The 18812-nt window shown below is 41.8% G+C and overlaps 1 non-coding gene across 1 annotated transcript; it reads left to right on the top strand.

The window, feature by feature from the left end:
- The first annotated feature begins 11279 nt into the window (after positions 1-11279).
- Positions 11280-11386, top strand: LOC122653372. The gene has a single exon (XR_006331803.1). It is a non-coding gene; the product is annotated as a small nucleolar RNA R71 (small nucleolar RNA).
- Positions 11387-18812: the final 7426 nt, after the last annotated feature.

The following is an 18812-nucleotide window of genomic DNA, read 5'->3' as shown; positions in this document are numbered from 1 at the left end:
TAATTCTCTCACTTCCCTTAATTTATCTCAATTTCTCAAGTACACCTTGACAAAGGAAGTCTCTCTTTTCCTTTCAATATCGATTTATAGTCCCAAAGTGAAATATTGTGTGGGGTCCACCAAGTTGTCTAAAGCAAAACAAATAAAATTCCTTTTATTTGCTTCCCTCAAGAATTGATCCTTAGACCTCTTTAAGTCCATATAGGGTCTTAACCACTAGGCTAACCTCTCTTAGATGTTAATAAACTTATAAATAAATATATAGTGATACTAGCAACATATAACCATGTACAAAGAAGGGAAAATAAATAAATAAACAAGCACACCCTGCACTAACACTAATAAAGTACTAGCAAGGTTTTACCTCTAGTGTGCATGCTAACAACCAAAATTCCACCCTTCATTGGTCCATTGGTACAGATTTTGTACACAAAGTGAAAAGTCCAAATTACCCTTGTATTTTGGGCATGGGTAATACAGGTATATGCTACTATTATAACTTAAGAGATATTGTGGGTCACCTAACTTATCGTCACAATGAAACCTCATTTATCATAAGGGAGCCTACGCCGGCCGTGGGCTTTCCCACCAAGTGGCAGACCTTGATAGCCATTACTACCCCTGACATGGCCTCTCTCCCCCACAGGCAACAGGTGCTCTGATTACCCAACACATGGACCCCTGTTGGTAAGGGTCGTAGCATAAGGGAACAAGAATCCTAACCACAGGTATACTACAAGTAAGTCTTATCGTCCCGAGAGGTATTCCGGGTGTATTAACGTCTCATTCCATCTAGTACCCGGGTACCAGCACGGAACGACACATATTATTACATTCGCACCTGGGATTGCTAGTTATTAATAATTTCTCTCCCTTATGACGTGTAGATACTGCTGTCGTGTACGCTGGGGAACTATTTTCACTGGTGGTCAAGCCCAGCTACAAGATCATTGACCAGTTCACGAGTCTGCCTGTCGAAGAGAGGTTCCTCAATCGATAGTGGGGGAGATTTGTTGATGGTGATTTCGTCAACCATCCTCTTAGCATGAGTCCCCAGAGTGAAGAGTACCGGAAGGCATTTCCTGTGTCCCAATACTTAGATACCTCACTTAGCGATGAGCTTAGCATCGCGGTCGGGAAACTCTTCGGGATCATGAAGGACATGTCGTGATGGTTGAGGGGTAAGATACTGCCCTGATGTATGTTAGTGTACCCTCCCCTCTATGGCCTTGAGGTGTGGGCCAAAGTCCAACAACTTTCCTCGAGGTTCTGCCCTTATAGCAGCGATGGAGTCACGAACGGACTCACAAGACTGGTTCCGTCCGTGCTATTTCATGTTTTGGGTATTTTTCTTGTGTGGGGCCCATACCCCGTACCCCATACATTGTTCCTGAGCACCCAGATGAGGTGGACCCCACCTTTGGTCCCCTTCAAATGTGTATGTGCTATGTAGGTGGGTCCACTAGCCTATGGTGGCATTTAAATGAGTTTTACTCTAAGGACCCTAAGCCAAACAGGCCCTAAGTGGGGGGGCACTTGTTTTAAATGCACAACCCAGCCATTCATTGGCTCTTTCATTTCTCCTACCAACCAAATCGTTGAAGGCTAGGAGAGCATTGAAGGTGAAGGAAGAAGTTATGGGAGGTGGAACACATCCATTGGCTCATCAAGGCTGGTGAGTACCCTTCCCCTCTCCCTTTATTTCCATTTCAAATTTGGGGAAATCCATCTCTGATCGGTCTAAGTTAGGGTTTCCTTTTGAAACCCATTATCACTCTTTAGTCCCCTAACTGGAGACCTACCCCTCTCTCTTATTGCCATTCATGACCTTAATGGCCTGAATTGTTGTTCCAAACCTTAAGACCTAAATCTAGGAATGGGAAACCCTGGAGGTGGTTCAAAATACCTTGAATCCCCTAAGGCCCATGTTGGGACTGAGTGCTATTGACCCTAATGAAGCTTGGGACTCACCTCACTAACCCTTGGAGCCATGTGGTCTCAAGAATGGAAGGCTGGAGGTGAAAATCCTTCCAAATCTCGAAAAGAGACTCAACGGATCTACGAACGGATCCATCATCGTGGTTTCGTCCGTAGATCCATTATGTACAATCCGATTTACTGTCTAGGACGGAGCCAAGAACGGATTTACCGAGTAGTTCCATCCATAGTTCCATTCCCTCTCGGGAATGTCTCAGGGTCCGGACAGATGCACGAACGGGTTCACTCAGAGGTTTCATCCATGAATCCGTCCCACCTATTTTCACAGTATGCCTGAACGAAGCCAAGAATGGACTCACATGGTTTCCTCTGTCCCTGCTTCCGTCCGTGCTGTCTTGACTGAAACCTCAAATTTACTGTTGGGACCCATCATGGGACCCACCTATATATTCTTCTAACACTATTCTCATGTGTCCCCAAACTTCATAACCTATACGGGATAACGTGTACCAAGGCAAATCCTATTAAACACCCCAACCAACAATGAAACAACTGGTGAGTGGGTTTTGGGTGATGTTTGGGTTTGTTATATCTATAAATTATACTATTGTTATGATACTTGCATCATTATAAACATGTTGCATTCTTGCATGAAAAATATCTTGGTTACGAATGATGCGATGTGAATATGTTTACTTTACATTGTTGTATCGGGTTACGGTGCTGGGTGTGCCGGTGTCGGAACCCCAGAAATGTTTATGAGAATTATTAATTGTCATTCTACCCTCTATTCGGCGTGCCGTACTAGTACCCAAGTACTAGATGGAATGGGACGTTAATGTACCCGGAATACCTCTCGGGATGATAGGACTTGCATGTAGTATAACTGTGGTTAGGATTCATATCCCTATACTACGACCTTTACCAACAAGGGTTTAGGTGTTGGGTGATCGGGGCTCCTTATTGCCTGTAGGGAAGAGAGGCCAGGTCAAGGATGACCACTGATCATCGGGGTCTAGTACTGGGTGGTCTGGTGGCTTTGACCGGCATAGGCTGCCTAGTGATAATAGAGGTTTCATTATGGCGATAAGTTCAGTGACCCATAGTGTCTCCCGAGTTATAATAGTAGCATATACCTCGACTTAGACTATGTGTTAGGTGGAAAATCTATTAACATTACATTCATCATGGACTATGTGTGATTGTGTGTTTGTGCATTCCCCTTCCCCTCACTAGCTCAGTGGAGCTAACCCCCTTTGTACACACTCTTTTAGATTTTGATGCAGATGGTCGTTACCTGGCTAGTCTCGAGGCCCAACCAGTGGATTATGATGGTATTGGCATAGAGGAACCTGAGGCGGTATCGGAGGAATACGGTGACGGATGCCCCTGTGATGATTGTACCTATGGGCCGTGATGATGTTGGGGTTAATCCCCTCTTTTGATTCTTTTGGGGCTTTACGCCCATTATGAGCATATGTCTGTAATACTTTATATTCTTTTGAGTAGTTACATCATGGTCAGTCGGCAAAGAGTGTTAAACTTTACTTGTGTCACCTAGCCAGCTAAATATATAGTAATTGCTATTTAAATCACTTCTGCTTGTAATTACTCTGTCTTGAATGGAATTTCCTTTCCTTTTCTCTAAATGATAATTATTATGTTTGACCTTGACTATTGACTATGGACTAGGACACTGTGTCAGTGATTCTGGTAGAGAAAGGGGATGATGTGTGTCATCGTCACCCCTTGGCTATGCTTTATTCCTATCTGGAAGGGGGCGTGACAGTATGGTATCAGAGCGCGATGCTTTGCATCAGACATAGTCTAGCAAGGAATCTTGATTTACTCTACACAATAGGGTCTAAGTTAAAAGCTTTCAACGGAAATAATTGGAATGTGTGTAACACATAGGGAGAAGACTAGCTAGGGTGGAATGCGAGAACAATAGCAAGATAATTGGGACAATAGTAGAATTAAAGAGCATATATATATATATATGTTCAACCTACATCCAATTGTTCTTACTTACTCAACCTCCCTTGGAGGTGAGCATATTACTTACAACCCAAAACGGAATCCCAAAAGTCACAACTGGGTACCACAATTTCTTAATTGAACAAAAAAAAAAAAGAAAGAAAGAAAGAAAGAAAGTAAAGTTAAATTAAAAAAACATTGTTTCTGATGCAACCAGCTAAAACAACACAAGAAGGAAAATGCATAACAACTTCTACAGTCCAGGAGCCTAGTCCTCCATCTCCTCATCACTGTCTTCATCCTCTTCATCATTGCCTTCATAGTACAAGTTGGCGTTGATGTCGTGGATGTCTTTCTCTACCCTCTCAAAGCGGTGATCATATGCAGCAAACTGTCCATGTATGCCCACGAACCCTTGCACCATATTTGAGTTGAGCTTAGTCATGTTAGTGTTCAGATGTCTAAGGGCATCTAGGACAGCACTCATGTCAGTGGTTCCCGAACTAGAAGCTCCAATAGAAAATTATATTGGTGCTTCCTCCTCCTCATCACTCTCTTCCTCTCCCTCATTCTCCTCCGGGTCGACAGGCTGTCCATCACTGAATGATTCATATGGAATGAGCGTTCGAACTAGGGCATTGTGCCAAAATGGTTCATCAAAGCTCCCTGATGCTGCCTCATCATCAAGATTGACCTGAAAATGCTAGAATATATGGGTGAGTAGCCTCCCGTAGGGCAAGGTCTTCTTCTTACGAGACTTAAACAATACTTGCTCCATGTGTCTGAGGATGGCATTGGGCAGACACACCTGAACACCCTCATAAAGGGAGTAGCCTAGGGCAGCAGCCATGAGTGAAGGCTTGGTACTGTGGCCCTTAACCGGGGCTAGATTGGTCTTAGCCAACATAATCAAGACCCTCTGTGACCTACCAAACTCGGTCAAGTTCACCCGGTACTCAAACCTTTCAGTGGTCAGTGTGGAGTATAAATGCTTGTACTCTGTCTTAGACACACAGGAGAATGGGTCCCTCCCTGGTGGGTGATAGACTCGATCTCCATTGGAGCTCACCCCAAGTATGGTTCCTAGCTCCACCTCATTGAAGGAGATGTTTACTCCCTTCACAAAAGAAGTGACCTGATGCCTTACCGCGTCCTCATGGATGACTGTTAGGTTGGAGTAGAAATGCTTGAACAACCTATGGTAGAAAAGCTTGGGAGGAGACAACATGTTGAACCACCCCAGCCTATCAAATCGTTGCCCCACCTTGAAGGTAACTAGCTCTTCGGGGACAGCTTCTCTCCCCACTAGAATCTTTCGCTCATGGAATTGCTCATTGTATAATTTCTCTGCCTCAGCAAACACAAAGAGGCTAGCATCAAATGGTGTTGGTGCTGCTGCAGGGGCCCTATTTCCTCTTTGCCTTGGAGCCATTGTGATCTATTCACCAACACATAATTAACAGAAGACAATATGTGTGTTTGGTTATTCTAACCTTGACAAGGATGTAAAGACAATATGTAAATTACAGCAACTGAATAGTTCTAATTCATTGGGAATTTTAGGAAATTGTTAGGGAATGGAACTCCCTTGAACATGGGTTTAGGGAGAGGATCCCCAATAAACATTACCATGAGATTGAATTCAACAATAAAAATCAAGCATAAACAATATAAATAGCATGCATATGGGAGTACTTACAGGGGGAAATAAAAACATTTAAATCAAGGAACCATTTCCTTCTCAAAACAGTAAGAAATTTTGGGGGTTTTTTCCTAACTCCCATTTAAAAATTGACAATGACACCTGATCATGTCGTTAATCGCTCAAAAATAAAACCCTAAATTAATCTAGCAAGTAGCAAGTAAGGGGTCGATCTACGGGGAACTGGAAGGCTAAATCACTAAGATGATAAGATGAAAGTGATGAAAATTAAAATGCATTAAATCTGATTTTTAAACTAAGAACAAAAAAAATAAACCTAAGTTAACAACGGTATGCAAATACGAGAGAAGACTATCTGTAGGGTTCGAATCCCCAATGGGTTGCTACTCAATTCGGTTGCATGCTTTGGTTTATTATAACCACAGACCTAATAATACCACAGAATATAGGGTTCCTCCTAGGTATGGACTATCTTGATAAGTACTATCGTCCTTCGCTTATAGGGCTTGGCACGCTTAGTTCGTTCAGCTATAATCCATCATCGGTACAACCGCATAAGAACAAAATACCATTGCTTGAATGAAAAATAATGAATCATAGAAATAGAATTTTCCAACTAAATACATCAATTAATATTATCCAAACAGGGATGGGGTCTCAACATCAAGCAATCAAGAATACAAACCAGAATTTTCAATAGCAAACACCATTAGTTCATCTACACCTAAAGACAGAGGGAACTTAGCCAATCATGGTGCAAAGAGTCAAAGGGCAGCAATGGTGATGATGATCTTTCATGACGATGAAGCTGCTGGAACGGTGATCCTCCTCCCCTTGCGGAACCCAAGATCCAAAAATAAAACAAAAAAGAAACAAAAGAAGAAACATGAAAAATAAGAAGAAGAAGAGAAGAGGGCACCGACTGCTTGTTTTGAGAATGGAATGGAATGGAACCCCCTAATCTGTCCGTGGGGTTTTTATAGTTATTATTTTAAAAAAAAATTTAATAATAAAAAAAAAAAAGAAAAAGAAAGCATGAGAGATAGAGAGAATGAGGGAGATGGGAATCCGTGAGGGATTTAGAGAGTTGGAGAGGAGTTAGGAGATTATATCTTCGTGAAGAAATGGGAAGGAGATTAGTGGACAGCATGTGTGAGAGAGGGAAGAGGAAGTGGAGAGGAATTAGGAAATGGGAGAGATGGGAAGAGAGGCAGAGATATAGAATCCGTGAGGGAGATGGGGATTAGGAAAGTGAGATGGGAAGCATATGGGATTAGGAATTAGATGTGGGAAGGTGAGCTGGCATATCAATCTCCCTTTTCACTTCTCCTTTGTGCTCTTGGTGGTTTCATATCTGAAATTCTAAACTTCTATTTGAATCCATCCGTTTCCCTTAATAGGAAGATGTCATATGGGTTTTAAAAATAAAACAACCTAAAAAGATAGAATAGGTTTTGGTTTAGGAAACTAGAAAGAGAGAGAGAGAGACACGTGAGAGATGGGGATATCTAATGGGATGGCTTAGAAAAAGATAAAAAGGAAGATAGAATAGGTTTTGGATTTTGAAACTAAAAGGGAGAGAGAGAGGTTTCTGTGAGAGAAAATAGAAATTAGGTTTTCTTTCTTCTCTTTCCAACTTTGCCATAATCCATTATTTGGCCATAATCCCTCCTTCCTTGAACCAAATTCACTCAACCTAAGAATTAAATGTTAACCATTTAATTTTACTGATGCAATGAGTCCAATATCGACTTTTCTTGAGAAATCTCCTCTTTGCCAAATTACGATAATGCCCTTGGGTCTTCAGTGAAACTTCTAATACAAGAGGTCTTCATTGGGCTGGGCTTGTGTAGCATTGAGCTCCTCCAACTTGGTTTTCTCAATTTAGGCTCCGAAAATGTAATTTTTCTCCATTTCTTCCAATATGCCAAAAATACCCTTGTACCCTGAAAAAGACAAAAAATACCCAAGGTAGCTCCAATCTGAGCAGATAAAAATGCAGAATTAAATGAAATAATTTTACACATAAATGTGCTCATCAAATACCCCCACACTTAGATTTTGCTAGTCCTCGAGCAAAAAGAAAATAAGGAAAACAAAAAAAAACCTAACTCACTTTCATAGGAATCACGGTTGCACTTAGCATGTGCAACAAGCCTTTAAACCCCTAGGTTACCCCTAGTGGACGAGTTTTGTCTCGTGAGTGTTTGCAGGGAATATACACACAAAATTCATGATTGCAAATTTAAATTTTGACAATGGGTAAGAAGCACACACCAAACCCGAAACTAAGATGCCCTACTTAAGATAAAGAAGACAAAGGTACCCCCACACTTGAGCTCTTATTACCCAGTATTGATTCTAGCAACAGGTATACATCCTAATTAGGGAATCTCCCTATATCTTCCAAACACCAACTTGCCTAAGGTAAGATCACTCATGACGTCGAGGGCAGGGCACCAAGGACTTTAGGCTTTGGAGCATTTTTGACCATACAATTGAACCAAGGCAATGCCATTTCTTCTCCTTTTTTTTCTTTCAAAACAGTGAACTCCATTTGTTACTCCACTACTATTCCTCAAATGCCATGTAGGGTCACTATACAAGACACCCGAGCTACTTGGTAGCTTTGTTTCTTACATATATCCACAAGGATAGTGATGCTAGAGTTCTTTTTCAGAGGTTTCACCCCAAGGAGTGTCGATCAAGTCACCTCGCTTCCTGAGGCGGAGTGCCCTGTCTAGCTCCAAGGAATTCAACTCTTACTTGTATTTATTTATTTATATTTTTTTTCTTTCTTTTTTTTTTTTTTTTGAAAATTACGTGATTCTCAGATCCGTGCAATGTTCTGGCCTTTTAAGCTTTCTAGAAGGCTCATGTAACGAGCTTTAAGCCAACCACTCCCAAGCCAGAAGGCTTTAGGGGATTGAGTGTGAAACACTCCTCGGGCTTACTCACTCGAACCAAAAAGGCTACAAGCCCGAACTATATTCAAGAATACTAGTAATAATAACCTAACTGGTCACTCCAACCATTTTACACGAGACTTCGGGCTTGTGGCCTAGATGCCCCAATTACTAAGTTGAAGCAACAGAACTAAACTCTCATGATTTTTTTTTTTAATTTGTATGTCACACCAAAACTAAACTTGGTCTCAGCTCCTAACCAAAAGCTCAAAGAAACACAAGACAACCAAGTGGTCTGTCCTTTCGACAAGATGGGGCTCTTATTGTCTGAGTCAAAACCCACCTTAGGATACATACTAGCTACTATCCTCTCAACAGGGTTTTCATTACTTCATATTAGGGTTCCTACGTCTCTCTCTCTCGCGTTTCGCATCAAAGTAACAAAAAGACATGTAGAACTTACCAAAAGCCAAAAAAAATAAAAATCTGCCAATCGGTCTCACACCCCCCACACTTAAAGTATGCAGTGTCCTCAATGCATACTAAAGAATAAAAATAGGGATAAGGGAAGGAGTGTACCGAAAATCAGCAATATAGGGAACAATGCATCCAACAATCAGTAGTAGCGACCTAAAAAAAATAAAAACATACAAACACAAAACAAAAGTACTAAAGAAAAAAAAAATATTGGGTTGCCTCCCAAGAGCGCTAAGTTTAGAGTCTTCAGCCAGACTCAGAAAAGCTCATGGAGGGTCAAGGATCAAATCATACTAAGGAACCGGTTTAGAAGAAGGTTGGGGAGATGTAATCAAAGGGGGGAGCGACTCAAACCTAACTGTCCAAGGTGGCCATTCTGAAGAGGGTGAGGAATCTAGCGAAGTATGCAGCTCTTCAGTGTATGCCTTAGACTCATCTCCAAGCATCACATAGTACTGCAAAGGGTCATGAATAAGCATGTGAGAAGTGCGATCAGCCACAACTTCATTTAATAAATCCAATGCAAAGCACTCTTCCTCTTGAATGGAACCTAAGCATGCATTAAAGATGTTGAGCCTAAGCTTCTTATTCCCAAAAAAGATGTCCATGCACCCGATCTACAATTTATGCAAGCATTTGCAGTAGCTAAGAAGGGACGCCGTAAAATGATAGGGGGAAGCGTGACTATGGTGGCTATATCCATATCCAGGATAAGGAAGTCTACAGGAAAGTACAATTCTTCCACCTTTACTAAAACATCTTCTAACAACCCACGAGGTATTTTGATTGAACGATCAGCCAAATGAAGGATAACCTCAGTGGGTTTCAAATCTCCTAAATCAAACCTGTCATAGACTGAACTAGGCAAGATATTCACACTAGCCCCTAAATCAAGTAGTGCCCTACTTATGGAGAGATCTCCAATGATGCAAGAAATAAGAAGCGCACCTGGATCCTTAAGCTTAGGGGGTAGGTGGCTGAAAATTACCGAACTAACCTGTTCAGTCAAATGAATTGTCTTAGGAATTTGAGTTCTCAACTTACACTTTTGGGTGCAGAGGCCTTTCAAAAACTTAGCGTAAGTAGGAACTTGCTTGATAGCATCCAAGAGGGGGAGATTGATGCAAACTTGTTAGAACAAGTCTATCATCTCTTGCATCTTTTCACCCTGTTTACCTTGAAGGGGGTAAGATGGTGTCCGAAGGGCTTGGGGAAAAGGGACCTTTGGAATGTAAGAATCAGGTGATGGTCCCTCCACAATAGGAATGTGCAGCCCCTTCCTTGGGAACTGATGAATGGGTTTCATAGGTGGTGTTTCAGTAATGGAATCATGTGTGTCTACATCACCACCGAATTTCTCTCGGGTTGACTCAACCTCTCCCTGACATTGAGAACTAGTGGGCAGCATCCCATTAGTGGCTAAGGGTGTATCAGATTTTTCTACCCTTTTGCCACTCCTTAGGACTGGGACCAATTAGACCTATTCTTTCCCTAGACTCATTTGATTGTTTGGGTTACCTATTGGCTGACTTGGCAATTGGCCAGCCTCCCTCCTGCTTATAGCATTAGCTAGTTGACCTAGTTGGTTTTCTAACTTATTAATGAACTGAGTATGTGAGTGTAGCAGCTGTGTGTTCTGCTCGAGTCCACTTAATGCTTTTAGCAGCTTTTCCTCAAAGGATTGATTCTATTGGGGTTAAGGATATGGTGGTTGTCCACCCCTATAGGCATTAGATTGAACATTAAATGGTGGCCTATATGGTGGGTTTGGAGGATTATTAGGTACCGAGTTTCTCCATGAAAGGTTTGGGTGGTTTCGCCATCCCGGGTTATAGGTATTAGAAAAAGGATCATTACCCAGTTTAGGGAAACCTTGAGCCACTTGTACCTGTTCCTGAACAAATCAGGGTATTGTGCAACCGAAGGACAATCCGTCACATAATGACTAGGGCAAGCACATAAAGCACAGGCTTCAGTATGATTAGGTAGAGGGGAAACTCATTGGGAAAGGGGACATAGAGTGTTGTTCTACAGACATCAGATAGTCCAATTTCTTGGACAGCATATCAACCTTAGCAGTCATCTCTACAGTTGGGTTGATCTCATAGAGACCACCCTTCTTTGGTTGCCTTGTGTGTGGAATCTCAGTCCGAGAGGCCGAAGCATGATGTTGGGAATTCTCACTAAGGGTTTTAAAAAGATCCCATGCTTCCGTCTCATTCTTGTGCATAAATGTTCCACCACAAGAGGAGTCTACCATTTGCCTATATCGGTCATGGAGGCCATCATAAAAGCACTGGGCTAACTGCCATTTCGGGACAGTGTGGTGGGGGCACTTCCGAAGTAATTCCTTAAGTCTTTCCCACGCTTCATGAAATTGTTCACCCTCTAATTGGGAGAAACTAGTAATGGCTCTTCTAAGGCTATTAGTCCGGCCAATGGGGAAGAATTTTTTTAAAAATTCCTACTGCATTCCCTCCCATGTAGAAATCCTAACCGAATCTAGGGAATGAAGCTAGTGTTTGGCTTTGTCCTTTAAGGAAAATGGGAACAAAAACAATTTTAAGGCATCTGGAGAGAGGTTTTGGATTTTGACTGTAGAGCATACCTCTAAGAACTCATCAAGATTCTTGTAAGGCTCCTCATTAGCAAGTCCATAATAGGATGGTAACATCTGTATGATGCTGGACTTGATCTCATATTGAACGGCGTTAATGGCAGGCAACTGAATACAAGATGCAGGGGTATAGACAGTTGGAGTGCTCACTCCGCGGCCTTCCTGGCTGATTTCCATCACCTATGTTATTATTATTATCCTAATCCCTAGGTCTAGCCACAGATTGCTCTATTTCTAGGTCAATGGAAGTCAGGTTGGGGTGCAAAGAACGTCGACTATACATAAAGCACAACACAGGTTGAACGTGCTAATTAAGCAAAAATTAAAACTAGTAATTTAAAACGTGATAACTAATAAAAACAATTAATAAAAATAAAAATCAGAACTAAAAATTAAAAAAAAATAACTAATTTAAAACTAACGAAAATACTTACTTGGTGTTGGCGGTTGCGCAATTCCACGTGCTGTCCCCGATGAACGGTTACACATATGAGCTTAAGGGGCTGGGGGAATTAAAATTAAATCTAAACACCCAATCTAGTGCTGGAAAAAAATTATTACATAAAATAACCCCAATTACATAAAGTCTAGGAATTAAAAAAAATAAACCAAACTAACAGCTTATCCTTACTCGATCTACTCGGTTTCCTGCACAAACAAAGAGAATGCTAGGTATACTAAAATTAACCTAATAAAGAGATTAAAAATAAAAATAAAAATTCTGCAATTATAAAATTAAAACTAAAACAAAGTAACACAAAACAACTCAATCAATCTTAGCAACCGTGCTTCGGTTCCCCGGCAACGGTGCCAAAATTTGATCGTGTCGTTAATCAGTCAAACATAAAACCCTAAATTAATCTAGCAAGTAGCAAGTAAGGGGTCGACCTACAGGGAACTGGAAGGCTAAATTACTAAGATGATAAGATGAAAGTGATGAAAATTAAAATGCATTAAATCTGATTTTTAAACTAAGAACAAAAAAAACAAACCTAAGTTAACAACGGTATACAAATACGGGAGAAGACTATCTTTAGGGTTCGAATCCCCAATGGATTGCTATTCAATTCGGTTGCATACTTTGGTTTATTATAACCACAAGCCTAATAATACCATAGAATGTAGGGTTTCTCCTAGGTATGGACTATCTTGACGAGTACTATCGTCCTTCGCTTATAGGGCTTGGCACGCTTAGTTCGTTCAGCTATAATCCATCATCGGTACAACCACATAAGAACAAAATACCATTGCTTAAATGAAAAATAATGAATCACAGAAATAGAATTTTCCAACTAAATACATCAATTAAAATTATCCAAATAGGCATGGGGTCTCAACATCAAGCAATCAAGAATACAAATCAGAATTTTCAATAGCAAACATCATTAGTTCATCTACACCTAAAGACAGAGGAAACTTAGCCAATCATGGTGCAAAGAGACAAAGGGCAACAATGGTGATGATGATCTTCTATGGTGATGAAGCTGTTGGAACTGTGATCCTCCTCTCCTTGCGGAACTCAAGATCCAAAAACAAAACAAAAAAGAAACAAAAGAAGAAAGATGAAAAAGAAGAAAAAGAAGAGAAGGCTGCTTGCTTTGAGAATGGAATGGAATGAAACCCCCTAATCTGTCCATGGGGTTTTTATAGTTATTGTTTTCAAAAGAAATTTAATAATAAAAAAAAAAGAAAAAGAAAGCATGAGAGATAGAGAGAATGAGGGAGATGGGAATCCGTGAGGGATTTAGAGAGTTAGAGAGGAGTTAGGAGATTATATCTTTGTGAAGAAATGGGAAGGAGATTAGTGGACAGCATGTGTGAGAGAGGGAAGAGGTAGCGGAGAGGAATTAGGAGATGGGAGAGATGGGAAGAGAGGTAGAGATATAGAATCCGTGAGGGAGATGGGGATTAGGAAAGTGAGATGGGAAGCATATGGGATTAGGAATTAGATGTGGGAAGGTGAGGTGGCATATCAATCTCCCTTCTCACTTCTCCTTTGTACTCTCGGTGGTTTCATATCTCAAATTCTAAACTCCTGTTTGAATACATCCATTTCCCTTAATAGGAAGAGGTCATATGGGTTTTAAAAATAAAACAACCTAAAAAGATAGAATAGGTTTTAGTTTAGGAAACTAGAAAGAGAGAGAGAGAGAGAGATATGTGAGAGATGGGGATATCTAATGGGATGGCTTAGAAAAAGATAAAAAGGAAGATAGAATAGGTTTTGGATTTTGAAACTAAAAGGGAGAGAGAGAGGTTTCCGTGAGAGAAATTAGAAATTAGGTTTTCTTTCTTCTCTTTCCAACTTTGCCATAATCCATTATTTGGCCATAATCCCTCCTTCCTTGAACCAAATTGACTCGACCCATGAATTAAATGTTAACCATTTAATTTTATTGATGCAATGAGTCCAATATCGATTTTTCTTGAGAAATCTCCTCTTTGCCAAATTACGATAATGCCCTTGGGTCTTCGGTGAAACTTCTAATACAAGAGGTCTTCATTGGGCCGGGCTTGCGTAGCATTGAGCTCCTCCAACTTGGTTTTCTCAATTTAGGCTCCGAAAATGTAATTTTTCTCCATTTCTTCCAATATGTCAAAAATACCCCTGTACCCTGAAAAAGACAGAAAATACCCAAGGTAGCTCCAATCTAAGCAAATAAAAATGCAGAATTAAATGAAATAATTTCACACATAAATGTGCTCATCAACACCAAATAAGTAACAATGCATTTAAATTACAACAAATTTATGAAATGTATGAAGGATTGGACATATTTTCAAGCTTAACTTCGTTTAACCCAAAATAGTAAGCAATTTCGATTTTGGGAGGGGTTTACCCAACCCTTGCCCTAATTGATGGGAGTAGGGATGATGTGGGGTGTTCACGAATTGATTAAGAGCAATAGAATTAAGAAAAATCACTATTCCATTGCCCTTCATGCCACTTAGTACAATAAAATGAGAAGGAGAAGAAGAAACAAACAAAAACCCTGGGGAAAACCTAGAAACAAACCCTAGCAAGCCAAGAATGGAGGGAAGAACACATACCTTGCAGTAGGGGGATTGATCCTTGAAGAAGAAGGGCTCAAATCCACCAAGGAATGGTGTGGAAATTTTGAATGGACGAGGTTGGGGCTCTTCTGCTCTGTGCTTCTGTTCTCTCCAAAATAAGCCAAGTGAGTTTAAGACTCATGGATTGTTTTTTTATGAAAATTTGACGAATGGATGCACGGACTGATCCACTATCGTGGTTTCGTCTGTAAATCCGTCTAGCATAAAAGTTTAGTTTCTTTGTTCGTTGAACTATACGGAACATCGAACGGAACCACGACCAAGGGTCCGTCCATAGTTCTATACGCCTCAGTGTTTTGGCCAAACTGGACACCCTGAGAACGGAGTCATAAACGGATTCACGTTGTAAATCTGTCTATCAGTCCGTCCAGCCTATTTTGGCGATGGAGTCATGAATGGAGTCATAGGACTAGTTCTAACCGTGAATCCGTCCGTGTTCTAACGGGCTACACACATCTTGTGCAATTTTTATACTAGACCCCTCGAGGCACTTTGCATTGCTTCCTCTTATTCTGTGTGCTAACCATGTGAAGCATCTTATTCATTACAGGTGTTGAAACATGGTCAATACCCACAATCGGAATCATTCCCCCCCTAGGGATGACGCCGGTGATGTTTCTAAAGAGGCTTTGCCTGTACCGCCCCTGATTAACAGTAATGCGGATGTTGCTGCACTTTTGGGGATCATGTTGTGGGATATGCAACGGGGCATTAAGAGGCACAACAAGAGCAGCGTACTTTCATCCAGAATGTAACCAATTAGCTCCAAAATGTTGTCGGGAAGGGCCACAAGTACCTCCCTTGGTACACGTAGCCCCTGCTCCCGCAGTTGCTACCACACCTGCTATTCCTCCCCTGGCACCAACTACAGTTGAAGTTCCTGTGGTACAAGTAGTGCCAAATCCACCTCCTCCTGCTTTGGTTGCCCCACAAGTCCAAAATGTGGCGCCAGAATGGGCTGATGCCTCTAAGCTTTTGGAGAAATTTCAGAAGCATCGTCCTTCTACCTTCTACAAGCTGATTCACGATTCTATGTTTCCAACCACCTGGATGAGAGACTTGGAGAGAATCTTTGAGGTGCTGCAGTGTAATGACACCGACAAGATTTGATGTGCCACTTTCCAACTCCGAGGAGACGCTGGTGCTTGGTGGCATTCCTCTAAGGAGCATTTCTGGGCCAAGTACCCAATTGCAACATGGGATCAATTTACGAAAGCTTTTCTCAAGAATTACTTTCCATGGAATTTTTGAGATAAGAAGGAGGTTGAGTTCATGAACCTCAGCCAGGGATCCAAGTTGGTCCGCGAATATCAACAGGCCTTTGAGGAGCATTTCTATTTTGCTCCAGAGCACATGAAGGCTGAGGGGGTCAAGGCAAGAAGGTTTGAAAGAGGGTTGAGAGCCAACTTGAGTACATCTGTGGTGCTGCACAAATACCCTACCTATGTGGAAGTGGTTTAGGCTGCTAAGATGATTGAAGATCAATAGAGAGAGAACTATAAGGCCAAATAAGCTGGAAAGAGACCAATGTCATTCTATGACTCTAAGGGACCTAATAAGTTTTAGAAGAGAGGGGCCTACACGACTGCAACTCCAATATAGTCCCGTAAACCAGACGTGGCCTAGGGACCCAAAGCTACATCGGCTCCTTATTATGGGACCCAGACTCTAGTATGTTACAACTGCAAGGAGTCCGGTCATATGGTCAAGGATTGCCCACATCCACGACAGGCAGGTTCATGGCTTACGGTGACTTCAAAGGCACCCTAAGCGAAGGCAGCTATTCTCTCACTTCTCCCTTCTCCAGCCAACAGAACTCAGGGATGAGTGTATTCTGTCACTCATGAGGAAGCCCAGGCTGACCCTAGAGTCATCACAGGTATTGTACTCAATCGTTTGAATGTAACTCTATTATGTTGAGTTTATCATGTTTGGCTGTTCGGTGTTGCCAGGCATGATTTTTGTTTGCTCTCTACCTGCTTACGTGTTGTTTGACTCAAGAGCATTGTACTCCTTTATATCTGCTTCGTTTGCAGAGAAACTACCTATTAGACCGGCAAGTATGGAGCAGAAGCTGATAGTCAGCACATTGACAGGAAGTAAGGTCGATCTTGACCAAGTCTTCAAATCTTGTCCTGTGTGAGTAAGCGACCATGGGCTGGAAGCTAGTTTGATAATCCTGAACATGAAGGACTTCGATATAATTCTGGGGATGGATTGGCTATCCATACACGGAGCTAGCTTAACCTACACAGAGAGGAAAGTACTCTTCAAGCCAGAGGAGGGTAAGGAATTTGTGTTCAAGGGCAAAAAAATCAAGAAGCCTAAGAAAACTATAATTTCAGCTCTCCAAGTCCAAAAGTTGATAGAAGAAGGTTGTCAGTGTTACTTAGCCTCCGTGCCGGACACTGAAGCAAAGATTACACCTATGGAAGAGATAAGTGTGGTAAGAGACTTCCCTGACGTCTTTCCGAAAGACCTCACATGGTTACCACCGGACCGAGAGATGGAGTTTATGATTGACTTGGTGCTTGGTGCTGCCCCAGTGTCTAAGGTCCCCTACAGAATGGGCCCTTTAGAATTGAAGGAACTTCAGGAGCAACTCAATGACTTGTTGAAGAAGGGCTTCATTAGTCCAACTGTTTCCCCGTGGGGCATACCTATTTTGTTTGTAAAGAAGAAAGATGATAGTATGCATATGTGCATTGATTACCATGAGCTCAACAAGCTCACGATCAAGAACCGGTACCCGCTGTCTAGGATCAACGATTTATTCGATCAGTTGTAAGGCGTAAGGGTGTTCTCAATGATCGATCTCCGATCGGGGTAACATCAGCTGAAGATCAAGGGTAGTGACATCAACAGGACAACGTTCAGATCACGATATGGTCACTATGAGTTTCTGGTTATGTCCTTTGGACTGACCAACTCCCTAACAGCTTTTATGGAGTTAATGAACAGGGTGTTTCACAATGTCCTGGATAAGTACGTTATCTTGTTTATTGATGACATCCTGGTCTACTCCAAGAGCGAAGAGGAGCACGTTGACCACCTTCGCTTCATGCTGCAATGCTTGAGAGAAAAGCAATTGTATGCTAAGTTCAGCAAGTGCGAGTTCTGGTTACAATAGGTTGCTTTCTTAGGTCACCTAGTTTCTGCCAATGGTATTGAAGTTGACCCTGGAAAGGTGAAGTCTGTAGTCGACTGGGAGACACCCAAGAGTGTTGCAGATATTCGCAGCTTCCTCGGTCTAGCTTGCTACTACAAGAGGTTTATTGAGAATTTTTCAAGGATTTCATCTCCTATGACTTGACTGACCCGAAGGGAGTGAAGTTCAAGTGGTCCGAAGACTACGAAAAGTGCTTCCAAGAATTGAAGCAACGACTAGTTTTGGTTTCGGTACTCACCATTCCAAATGGTACTGGAGCCATGGACAGCAGCCCCATGGTCTTTTACAGTCTTTGCCCATGCCATAATGGAAGTGGGAACATGTTACCATGGACTTCGTCAGTGGACTGCCCCATACACCCAGGGGTGTTGATGCCCTGTGGGTTATTGTGGATAGGTTGACGAAGACAGCACATTTCATCCCAATCAAGGTCACCTAGTCTATGGATACACTGACCCGCTTATATATTGATAACATAGTTTGCCTGCATGGAGTTCCAGTTAGCATCATCTCAGATCGGGACCCCAGGTTCACATCCAAGTTCTGGGGCAGATTCTAGAGAGCTATGGGTACCTTGTTGAGTTTTAGCACTACCTTCCATCCGTAGACAGATGGGCAATCAAAAAGGATAATACAAACTTTGGAAGACATGCTCCGAGCCTGTGCCATTGATATGCAGGGTAACTGGGATGAGCACATCTTGCTTATCGAATTCGTCTACAACAATAGTTACCAAGCTACTATCGATATAGCACCATTTGAAACCCAATATGGGAAGAAGTGCCGAACTCCATTGTACAGGGACGAGGTAGGTGAGCGATGTATCCTTGGGCTAGAATTGATTTAAGCAACCAGTGAGAAGGTGGACTTGATCCATGAACAAATCTAGGCTACCCAGTCTAGGCAGAAAGGCTATGCAGACCAAAGACGGAAGGATCTAGAGTTCTCCCTCGGTGACAAGGAATTCCTTAAGGTGTTGCCCACCAAGGG

Source organism: Telopea speciosissima, chromosome 2 (assembly GCF_018873765.1).
Source record: "Telopea speciosissima isolate NSW1024214 ecotype Mountain lineage chromosome 2, Tspe_v1, whole genome shotgun sequence".
NCBI classification, from domain to species: Eukaryota; Viridiplantae; Streptophyta; class Magnoliopsida; order Proteales; family Proteaceae; genus Telopea; species Telopea speciosissima.
This window is presented reverse-complemented; position numbering and strand designations above follow the sequence as displayed.